Source organism: Episyrphus balteatus, chromosome 4 (assembly GCF_945859705.1).
Source record: "Episyrphus balteatus chromosome 4, idEpiBalt1.1, whole genome shotgun sequence".
NCBI lineage: Eukaryota > Metazoa > Arthropoda > Insecta > Diptera > Syrphidae > Episyrphus > Episyrphus balteatus.
Genome location: NC_079137.1, coordinates 77,706,398 through 77,718,612, shown reverse-complemented (window position 1 = coordinate 77,718,612; position 12,215 = coordinate 77,706,398). Strand labels below are relative to the sequence as shown.

Here is a 12,215-nt window from a genome sequence, read left to right as displayed (position 1 = left end):
TTCATTTGTCAAGAGAATTAAGAATCAAAAGAGTCCACAAAATTATTTGTGGTATCATCAGAAAAATTTAGCTTTGAAATGCTTTCAATGAATCCAATTTTTGCGCAATAAAAAATATTCAAAATCGTTAGAGCCGTTTTTTAAAAAACTAATTTTTTAAAAATAATTTTTTGGAAAAAAAGTTTTAAAATAAAATTGGTATGCTTTTTTGTAGAAATCACAAATCAGCATTTTAAAACAAAATTTCAAAAAAATTCAATGTCCCGTTTTCAAAAATTTGATTTTTCAAAAAATAATTTTCAAAATTTTTTTAAAAATTCCAAAATTATTTTTTTGAAAATTTTATTTTTGGTTTATATTTAAATTATAAAAATGCTTCTTCACAAAAAGTTTCGTTGAAATCGAAATAGCAGCTTCAAGGATAATCGGATTTGATTTTCAAAAAAAAAAAAATTGTCATTATAAGATACACATTAGCTTAAAACTAACATTTGAATTTTTTAAACAAAATCGTTGGAGCCGTTTTCGAGATATTTTAATTTTACTAAAATCGGTATATGACAAGTATCGTTATTTTTAGTCCAAAAAAATTAATTCCAAAAACCCCTCTGGAGAGTCGCCAAATAACGCTACATACCAAGTTTGACATTAATCGTTCCATCCGTTTAGGCTGTAGGTCCTTCTACAGACAGACAGACAGACAGACAGACAGACAGACAGACAGACGGACTTCCGGGACCCACTTTTTTGGCATTGTCTACCATCGTAATGTCATGGAAAAATGTTATCTCAACTTTTTTTTTTGTACGAATGCATAACTTGATATATAGTACCTATATCGCAAGTAAAAAACGTGGTTGTCTGTAAAGTCGGTCTACGGACGATAATTTTAAGCGATAAAGTCATAAGAAAACAGGTTGTGTCGTTAGTTAAAAAAAAAAATTTTCTAAAAATTATTTATTTGTCAACTTTCTTGTAAAAAATGTATAAGATAATAATTCTTATAGTAAAGTACTAAAGCTAAACATTAAGACCTTACTTTTATATCTGTATGTTTTGTAGAAAAACGGAATAACTCTCTGAATCCAATCATAATTTACAAGAAAAAGCTAAAAAAAATAACTTTCTTTTTCTTTTCTCATTATATCAATTTTTTATATAAAAAGGTTCGAAAAAAATTACACCACTGAAAAACTTTTACCATATTTAAGTTTTTACAATGCCCAAAAAGTATACAAATAATTTATTGAAAACAATCATTTTTCATAAAAAAAAGCAAAAAAAAAATATATATATATTTTTTTCCTCTAACACCATTAAATCAATTTTTTTCTATGACAACCTATAATAAATTTTATTTCATGTAAAAGTTTATTATTTCACCTTTCATATGACGCTCCAATCATATTTTTACGATGTCTACAAAAAAAAAGTAACCGTGATCAAATCAGTTTGGGTTTTTGATATTTTTGATGTTCAGAAACTGCTCATCTTTAGTAGCTGAAATCTAAAGAAACGCTGTTTTTGATAAGCTTAACAAATAAAACGAGTTTGAAACTTCTGCATTTGTTAGAATAGCAATTATAGAGATGGGTAGAAAATGAAAATTTTCGAAAAACAAAATAAAAGGTTTAACAGTAAATCTTTTCACCTAGACCATTTTCGAAATTTTTTTTATTTTTTATTCACAAGCGTATTGCAGTACGAGTATCTTAAAGTTTGCTTAAATATTTGGGTTTAGCAAGAATAAATATAAATAATGAAATGTACAATTATTTCTTTAGTTTTGTATTCAATATATTGTAGGTAATACAAAATATTTTTTTGATAAACTACATATTTTAAAGAACAGTTTTCTAATCTAATCATTATGAAAATAATTTTCGACAAAGACACAATAATATTTTATTTTTGGTTCCATAAACTTGCCCTAATTGAGTCTACATCAATTGACAAAAAAATGTATTCGTAAATTTTTCTAGACACTTTAAATTTCGACCTAGTTTTAATGAGTGATACTCCAGTGTCTTCTTCCCATCGTCGAGGGTTTAGGTTGATTTGTAGAGAAAAAAAAAATCCTTAAGATGTCATTATTTTTGCGCACACAAACTTTGTTGTGTACATTTTAGAAAAAGGAGGTTAATATTGAGGGAAATACAGAATACAGTGCGGTATGGTTTAACAAAATAAACACACAAAAAAGAAGAGATTACAAACAATAAATCCAAACCATTTTTGACATAAATCCATAAATCTTGTGGTTAAGTATAAATTATTATCTGTACATTGACATTTTGAATTAATTAAGAGATTGTCATTATATTACTAATTAACCGTGTTTTCTAGTGTTTTTCATTTTCATTTAATTTTTTTTTTCATTTCGGTTAGTTATATAAGTATTTCAAGCAATTAAATTCCAAAGTGAAGATGTTGAAAAGTTGATTAAAGACAACAACAACTAAGAACAAAAAAGTTTGAGAAATGAGCCTGCATCCTTTTTCGAAAGAACACACCCAGGGAATACCTCTCAGCGCCATCACACAATAAAAATGTGTTCGTGCAAGCATTCTCAAGCAGTAAGCTCTAACACATAGTTGTTGGCAAAAGGTAGAAATTAATTTGCATTGCTTAGCAGCTTGGTTTGTGTTGTGTTGTGAAACTGCCATAAGGATTCGACTTGTTTTGTTTGTGAGAAGGTTGGTGTTGGAGAGGTTGAAGAAGTAACTCTATTAAATTATTCATTTAACTGGCGAAATGGAATCACTTCACCACCAATATACCAGCAATTTAAGCTACCACTATTCTAACTTTTATCTATCTCTCTCTTTCTATATTATTCATTCTCTTTCTATCTTTTGGAAAACAGTGATTTGAACCTAGGACGAAATGTATGATGTCACTGAGAATACATAAACATAATGTAAATGTGCAAGTTGTAGGCGGTTGTAAACCTTCCTTACCTTTCCTTATACTCGTTTATATGTATATTTATAGGGAAAAAACGTTTGTTTTGTTGGTTAGGTATGACCTTAAACACGCATGTAATAAATCAGGCGAGATATGAGATTTTACACATTCGAGTGATTAAGTATGTCATTCCATGTGCAGACGTTAAAATAAAAAACAAAAAAAGCAGAATACGAATGTTTTGACGAGAGAGGATAAGGGTAAATCTTCTAGAAGTCTAGAGAAATATAAAACCCACCTGCATTTTACATTAACCAAAGAAAAAAACATTTATTAGGCTCCTTATCTCGCACAAAAGAATTAAGAATTGTATTTTATTACGTTTTTTCTTGTCCTTGAAATGAATTATTATAATTTTATGGTCTTGAAGTCTTGGCTTTCATGTAAGAAAACTTATGTCGTTATACCTGAGTATATGACTTTTGGGAAATGAAACAGATTTGTGTCAAGGATAAAACAAACTTACTATAGATTATTTAACTTTGGTTAAGACCTTCAAAATATTGAGTCACAATCACGTGACGTGTAAAGTAATTAGTCAGGTTTTTTTATCGCTTATTCGCCCCACAATACTCAAGTAAAGGTTTATCAAGCAATTCTCTTTTTCAATAACACCATAATTAAGACTATAAACTTCAAAATGTATGAAGTACTTTCTCATCAACTGAACTTCAAACCAATTTTTTTTAACTCAATGACATCTACAAATTTGGTGAGAGTGCTTTTTGTGATTATTACTGTTATTTTAACTGTGATTTTTTACTGAATTTTGAACTTTAAAAAGCTCAAACGGTCAAAAGAAAAAAGGTGAAGGTCTTATACCAAGTGATTTTTTAATGCTATTTTTTAAATTTGATATTTACCGCGATATTTTACTTTGATTTTTCACTTCGATTTTTGACTGTGATTTTATACTGAATTTTGAACTTTTAAAAGAAAAAAAAAATTAAGGTCTTTTTCACTGTTATTTTTTAACTAAAATTTTTACTGTGATTTTTACTATGTTTTCAATGTGATTTTAACTGTGATTTTCGCAGTGATTTTTTATTGAATTTTGGAGTGTCGAAAGCTCAAACGGTCAAAAGAAAAAAGGTGAAGGTCTTATAACAAGTGATTTCCCAATGTTATTTTTTAACTTTGATTTTTTCCGCGATATTTTATACTTCGATTTTTGACTGTGATTTTATACTGAATTTTGAACTTTTAAAAGAAAAAAAAATTAAGGTCTTTTTCACTGTGAGTTTTCACTGTTATTTTTTAACTAAAATTTTTACTTTGATTTTTACTATGTTTTCAATGTGATTTTAACTGTGATTTTCGAAGTGATTTTTTATTGAATTTTGAACGGTCGAAAGCTCAAAAGTGAAATATCAAAAAATAAATAGACTTGTTTTGAAAAAATGGGAAGATCTTTTTCCCCGTCATTTTTCACTGTTATTTTTCCACTGTGATTTTTTAATGTGATTTTTCACTGTGATATTTTACTGTGATTTTTACTGTGACTTTTTTAATGTGATTTCTTACAATGATTTTTCACTTTGATTTTTCACAGTGATTTTTACTGTGATTCGTTTTACACTTAATTTAGAACTTTTTACTGTCCAAATCTCAAAAGTGAAATTTCCAAAAAAAATTTTTGTATTTATCAAAAAAAAAAAAAAAGGGTGAAGGGCTTTAAGCCGGGTTGGGGTCAAAATTCTTTTGTCAAAATTCTTTTGTCAAAATTCTGCTTTCAAAATTCTGCTTTACAAAATTCTGCTTTCAAAATTCTGCTTTTCAAAATTTTGTTTTTCAAAATTCTGTTTTTCAAAATTCTGCTTTTCAAAATTCTGCAAAAAAATTAAAAAAGGGTTTGGAAAATGTTAAAAAGCGCGCGCTTTTTAACATTTTCCAAACCCTTTTTTAATTTTTTGCAAAAATTTGTAAAATCATCTTCTTGAAAAATTTTCTGCTTATTTGATTACTTACCTTCATAATTTGTCATTCTTTGAAAGCAAATTCATTTTTGTTTTATAAATAAATAAATTTGAAAATATTAAGAAAAGGTTTTTAATACATTTCCGAAAATAATTAAATTTTTTTTAATTTATCAAATAAAGATGAATATTCAAAAATTTGAATAAAAAAAGGAATATTTTGTATCAAACAACATCGGTTCCAATAAGTTTAACATAGATTTTATTTGAAAGAAAGTCAGTCTATGCATTTTAAAAAATATTTGCGACACTTAAACAAAAAAATTTAGGAAAGTACCAATGTTGAATTACATGAGGTGTATTTTTCTTTAGTCAGCGCATATGCTATAAAAAAAAAAAAACAGAATTGGCAGAATTTTTTTGTTCAATTATATTGCTGGCAGAATTTTGAAAAGCAGAATTTTAAAAAGCAGAATTTTGAAGCCAGAATTTTGACCCGATCCCCTTTAAGCCAGCAATTTTTTTCTACAATTTGAGCTCAAGTTCGTCCTTGAAAGCCCAAAAAATGACAATCTTCCGGGATTGAATATTTTTTTCCCATTTTAAATTGATTTTTGAAGTTATTAAGATTTCTCCTTGAGCTGAAATCTTCCAAAACAACCTTGAACAAATATCCCAAAACCCAATTTGTTTGTTATCCATAAAATACACTCTCTCAATGACACTTAATTTAAATTGCTTTTAAATTTGTTGTGTCTATAAATCTAAAAGTCACTAAATTTCTCCCAAAAACAACTTGTATCTACATACTTTTACTCTAAAGCTTCTTCTACTTTCTAAGATTTGGTGTTGTTTAATCTTAAACCAAACAAATCATTAAGTTAAATGTTTCATTTTTGCATATATTTAAAGAAGAAAATGAAGAATAAACTTTATTTGTTTGTGTAATTTTGGTCAACTTTTAATGAAGGCATTAATTTATCCATCCCATTCTCATATATACATATTAAATATACCCTTGCCTTCGAGGGTCAATTATTGTCATCCATTAAAGCGAACTTAATTATCAAGCTTATGTTTGAATAATGATGCCTTAATTCGAACTTTTGGCCTTAACTCAATTCCCTACTGTCTTCTCTAACTATACCTATTATATTTGTTAGGAGTAGATTCCTCCATTTTCTATCCCCAAAGTCACGTTCTCTTAAGCTGTCGTAGAAGTATTTAACTTGACAAAGTTCAACCGCGCTTCTTGACGTCGCTTGTCGATTGTCCCCCTGTCTTAGCTTATTTGTGGTTATTTGGTGAGTTAAGTTGTGTGACATTCGTGTGATAGTCGGAATGATGGCCTACATTTGCTATTTGTAACACTCACATAGACACAAGTCCATCATCACAAATCTGTGCAAATTATATAACACACAGAAGTTCAAGTTGCCAACTCCTTAGAGGACCATAATAAACTCGATGACTTTCTCTCTCTCTCTCTCTTTGTTTCTCTCTCTTCTGGTGCCACAGAAGCAAATAATCTTCTTACCAACAACAAATCACTTAAGCTGAAATGTAGATAGGGCAAAACCATAGATAATTAAAAGCTATCTCCGCCTTAAAAGCAATTAAGTATGCCTCGCCTCATGCCACCTCTTCTGGCCGTCCGCCCGTCGACACCGACCGACCCTATTCCGACCATCACACCGGATCTTTCTATGGCCACAAGTTTTAATCATTTCTCCCTCCATCACATCCTCTTGGATTTGATTGTTGTCAATTGCCTCAATTAGTTAATTAATGTTTATCTGTCAATGACAGGACATGGTTTCTACACACACACACAAACACACACACACACACATTTGTGTTGTGATCTCATAAATGCTGCGTGGAGTGGAGAATCTGCTTTTATTTTGACAGTTGGGATAAATTCGAAGCACAAAAAAGGACCAAAATAGATACTCAAATAGATAATCCTCATTTTGTGCCGAGATTGCGTCTATCCTTTTTGACTTTTAGTGGATGGCAATCGTTTTTCTGACTCTGGCCATGACTAACATAAGTATTCCTCTAACCACTGACTGTTGCCATGATTTGTGCCACAAATAAACACACACAAAAATTAAGGACTTCTTTCTGATTCATGCTTCTACCACTTTTGTGTTGATGGCATGACGTGTATTTGATTTTGGTATATTTTTAGACTGACGTGCATGTCACAATAATAACGGTCAACGATGATTTTTTTTCGTTTTTTTTTTTTTTAATTATGACTTGTTTGTGAGGTGAACATTGAAGAAGAAAATTTTATTTTTCATGTTTTGAAACATTAAACAACTTAACACAAAAAAACTACAACTTGTGGTTTTTTAACACAAGGTTGATTGTAATTTACACTGCATAATCACATGGTGTTGCGTTCGCAAGGATATTTTTTTTTTGATTTTCAAAAGAATTCATGAAAAAAATTGTGTAATAATGCAGATTGTGTGTTATTTTTTTTTTTTTTTTTTGATAAAATAAATTATACAAAAGTTGTGTTAGTATAATCTAAAATTAATGTTATTTATATAGTTAAGGTCGGATGAATGAAGCAATGAAGGTAGTCATTTTTTCTACAATACATTTATCCTTGCTCGTAATTAAATGTCTATTTTTGAATTGGCATTGAATTTTCATGTTTTTTTTTTATTATTTTATTTAAACCATTAACCGTTATCTACTTGAATTAATGATGAACATTTTATAGCTTTGATGTTATTTACATTATCTATCAAAGCAAAGGCACTTAATAGTTAAGTGGCTGATAGTCCTTGACGGTAATATTATAGTTCCATCCATTTTTATTGTACACAAAAATATTTCCCACATTTTGTATACAACATTTAAGTAATATTTATAAACAAAAAAAAATTAATATAATAATCATTATGACTGACAGTTTGAAATATATATGTACCTCCAGGAATTCATAAAAGTCACTGTATGTTTACAATGTTTTTACATGAAAAAATTGGGATCGGGTCAAAATTCTGGATTCAAAATTCTGTTTTTTAAAATTCTCTTTTTTTCTATTCTGCTTTTCAAAATTCTGCTTTTTAAAATTCAGCTTTTCAAAATTCTGCCATTATTACACTTAACCAAAAAAATTCTACCAATTCTGTTTTTTTTATAGCATATGCGTTGACTAAAGAAAAATACACCTCATTAATGTAATTCAACATTGGTACTTTCCTAAATTTTTTTGTTTAAGTGTCGCAAATATTTTTTTAAAATGCATAGACTGATTTTCTTTAAATAAATTCTATAAATTATTGGAACCGATGTTGTTTGATACAAAATATTCCTTTTCTCATTCAAATTTTTGAATATTCATCTTTATTTGATAAATTAAAAAATTTTGAATTATTTTCGGAAATTTTTAGTATTAAAAACCTTTTCTTAATATTTTCAAATTTATTCATTTATAAAACAAAAATTAATATGCATTCAAAGAATGACAAATTACTAAGGTAAGTAATCAAATAAGCAGGTCATTTTTAAAGAAGATGATTTTACAGAATTCTGCAAAAAATTAAAAAAGGGTTTGGAAAATGTTAAAAAGCGCGCGCTTTTTAACATTTTCCAAACCCTTTTTTAATTTTTTGCAGAATTTTGAAAAACAGAATTTTGAAAACAGAATTTTGTAAAGCAGAATTTTGAAAGCAGAATTTTGACCCCGGCAGAATTTTGACCCCAACCCGAAAAAATTTATTTAAAAAATTCATTCAACTTGCGATACACATTGAATTTATTGTGGAACATTATTTGAATATTGTGATGAATGCTCTCTAAATGTAACTTTTTGTTTGTTTTGTTATGTTACATTATGTTATATTACATAACGTAAAATTACTTTACATTACCTTCCGTTGCGTTACGTTACGTTATGTTATTGTAAGAATGAGTAAATGCTCAAATAAAATTTGTTTGGCAAAAATTTTACGAAACGCATATATGAACACTTTTATGCTGGTTATATATTTTCATGATTTTAAATCATATTTATTAAAAAAAATTTTACGTTTAAAAAGTTAATAAAAATTAATATTATTATAACTTTTTGTAAAATTTAGTGAAAATAGTGAACAAAGTAAAGCTAGTTATTTTCTCTATTTTAGGTTTGAGTAAAAAGTTGAATTGATATAAACGAAGTGTATCAATTTCAAAAAACTGCTTTAATATGCTAGAATATGGCACAAACATTTTCAAAAAACTCAGACTAGGAATCTAAAACCTTCAGTGAAGTCATAAAAAGATCCAAGTTGAGTACAAGATTGTTCTATTCCTTAAACCGTAATAATTTTGATCGTAAAGTTGACTGACACTATTAGACCAGTGCCAATAATTTTTGAAAATAAAAAAATTATTAGCAGCATATGGGTGGTTGGAAAATTTAGGATAAATGGTATATGAAAGGGGAAAAATAAATTGCCCACAAAAAAATTGGGGAAAGGGGGTGGGTGGGCGAAAAAGTGGGGTGGGTGTCAAAAATCATGGTTTTTTACGATTTATGTCAAAATAAGACGTGCTATCGAAAAAAGTCAAATGCAAAAGTTGTAGGTAGTACAAATGTCTACAACTTTTACTCAAACAATTTTTTCTATAACCTCAAAATATTGAAAAAAATGCAAAAATACGATTTTTCGATTTTTTATTTTTATCTTTTACAAAAATAGTTGGATTTTAACAAAACTTAGTTAAAAATTACTTTGTTATATTTTCTATCTATTAAAAATGTTTTTTGAGCAAAAAGTGAATTTTTTGATTTTTGACGAATTTAATTTGAAAAAATAGCCTATTTTTCAATCAAAAAAGTTACCGAAAAAAATTTTGATTTTTGAAAATTTTGGAATGCAATTATTTAGCTTAAAACCGTTTTTAAAAGATTGTGTGGAAAAACTATACTTTTGCTTTAGAAAATATTGAGAAAAATTGAAAAAGACAAAAAATCGATTTTTAAGATTGATTTTTCCGTAAATGACAGTAATATTGGCGAGAAATAATTTTCCATAGAAACCAAATTATACTTTTCTAATGGTCATTGATCTTTTTAATTTGAATCAAGCACTAGAATAGCTCTTACAGGCAAAGTTTTTGAGATATTAAATTTTGAACGTCCAAAACACTATTTTTCTGATTTTTGGCATGGTAATATGTCAAAAACGTGATGTGATAGAATTTTTCTGACTTCGGATTCAAGCTCAGCGATCAAAAAACCATTAGAAAAATATACTTTGATTTCTATAAAAAAAATTTTTTGACTAGTGAAATCGAACAAGGCATTCGATTTTTTCTGTTAAAGAAAAACAAGATTTCCCCATATAGTACAGGAAAGTTAGTAAAAAAACAGGCATATTGTGGAACGAAATATAGGACGGCTGAATTTTTCAAATCTGAAAGAGGGATATTAGAAAAGCTTAATTCCTGGTTTTCGGGACGCCACCCCCCTGGCGAAATCCGCCATTTTGGAAAACGCGATTCGCTCTATGTCTTCAAAACTATTTGTCCTAGAGAAATGGTTATCAGACCAAAGTTCTTGGAAATTTAATTATCTTTTTCTTTGTAATACATTATTATTCTGAGCGGGCAACAGTTTTGAGGTTATGTTGTTTTAATTTATTTTTTTCGGTTTTTTTAAGATTTAATCATTCCCGGTTTTAGTTACATAACTTTTTAAACAGTTAAAGTTATAGACCATCAAATGTCCAATAATTTGATATATTTTTGAAAGTCATGCGATGTATGAGTCGAAAGTTATTGATCATAAAACTATAGTCTTAGTACAGGAAAGTTAGTAAATAAAACAGGCATTTTGTGAAACGAAATATAGGGAGGCTTATTTTTTTATAATCTGAAATAAAGGTATTAAAAAAGCTTAAGTCCTGGTTCTCGGGACGCCAACCCCATTCCGAAATCCGCCATTTTTAAAAACGCGAATTGGTCTATATCTACTAAACTATTGGCTTGACCGAATAAGTTACTTAACCAAAGTTGTAGGTAGTATAAATATCTTTTCTTGTGCATTCACTGTTTTTCAGCGAGGACAACACTTTTGAGGTTATGTTGTTTTATTTTTTAATTTTTCTCAGTCTATGATAGAAACATAATTTTTTAGCATGAATAAAGTTGTAGAACATCAAATTATTAATTTTGTATAATTCTGAAGATTATATGACTTTTCAAACCATAGATACGGAATTTTAAGAGCAATCCCTTTCAATATTTTCAAAAAATATACTAATATGTTTTTGCATAATATATGAAAAAAAGGCTAAATCTTTTACGTAATGTAAAAACAAGAAACATATGATATGAGAGGAAGTTATTAAGGTGGGTAATGGTAAACTTAGAATATTGTGGTACTCATATTTTGCTTTAAGTCAAACATCCAACTTTTATGATGCTAAACATTATGTTTCTATCATAGAGACTGAGAAAAATTAAAAACCGAAAAAAATAAAAAATAAAACAACATAACCTCAAAAGTGTTGTCCTCGCTGAAAAACAGTGAATGCACAAGAAAAGATATTTATATTACCTACAACTTTGGTTAAGTAACTTATTCGGTCAAGCCAATAGTTTAGTAGATATAGACCAATTCGCGTTTTTAAAAATGGCGGATTTCGCCACGGGGTTGGCGTCCCGAGAACCAGGACTTAAGCTTTTTTAATACCTTGATTTCAGATTTTAAAAAAATAAGCCTCCCTATATTTCGTTTCACAAAATGCCTGTTTTATTTACTAACTTTCCTGTACTTAGACTATAGTTTTATGATCAATAACTTTCGACTCATACATCGCATGACTTACAAAAATATATCAAATTATTGGACATTTGATGGTCTATAACTTTAACTGTTTAAAAAATTATGTAACTAAAACCGGAAATGATTAAATTTTAAAAACCCCGAAAAAAATAAATTAAAACAACATAACCTCAAAACTATTGCCCGCTCAGAATAATAATGTATTACAAAGAAAAAGATAATTAAATTTCCAAGAACTTTGGTCTGATAACCATTTCTCTAGGACAAATAGTTTTGAAGACATAGAGCGAATCGCGTTTTCCAAAATGGCGGATTTCGCCAGGGGGGTGGCGTCCCGAAAACCAGGACTTAAGCTTTTCTAATACCCCTCTTTCAGATTTGAAAAATTCAGCCGTCCTATATTTCGTTCCACGAAAAAGTCTATCTTTCCTGTACTAATACTTTTGACAAAAATTTTTTTGTTTTTTTTTTTTTTTAAATGGCCATATACCAGATCAGACTCAACGGTAATGGAATATGTTGGAATGGTATTT

The 12,215-nt window shown here is 28.5% G+C and overlaps 1 protein-coding gene across 14 annotated transcripts in view; it reads right to left on the bottom strand.

Annotated features, from left to right (window-relative positions):
- LOC129917763 (uncharacterized) overlaps positions 1-12,215 on the bottom strand; it is a 116,931-nt gene that overhangs the window by 59,518 nt on the left and 45,198 nt on the right. The window lies entirely within an intron of this gene.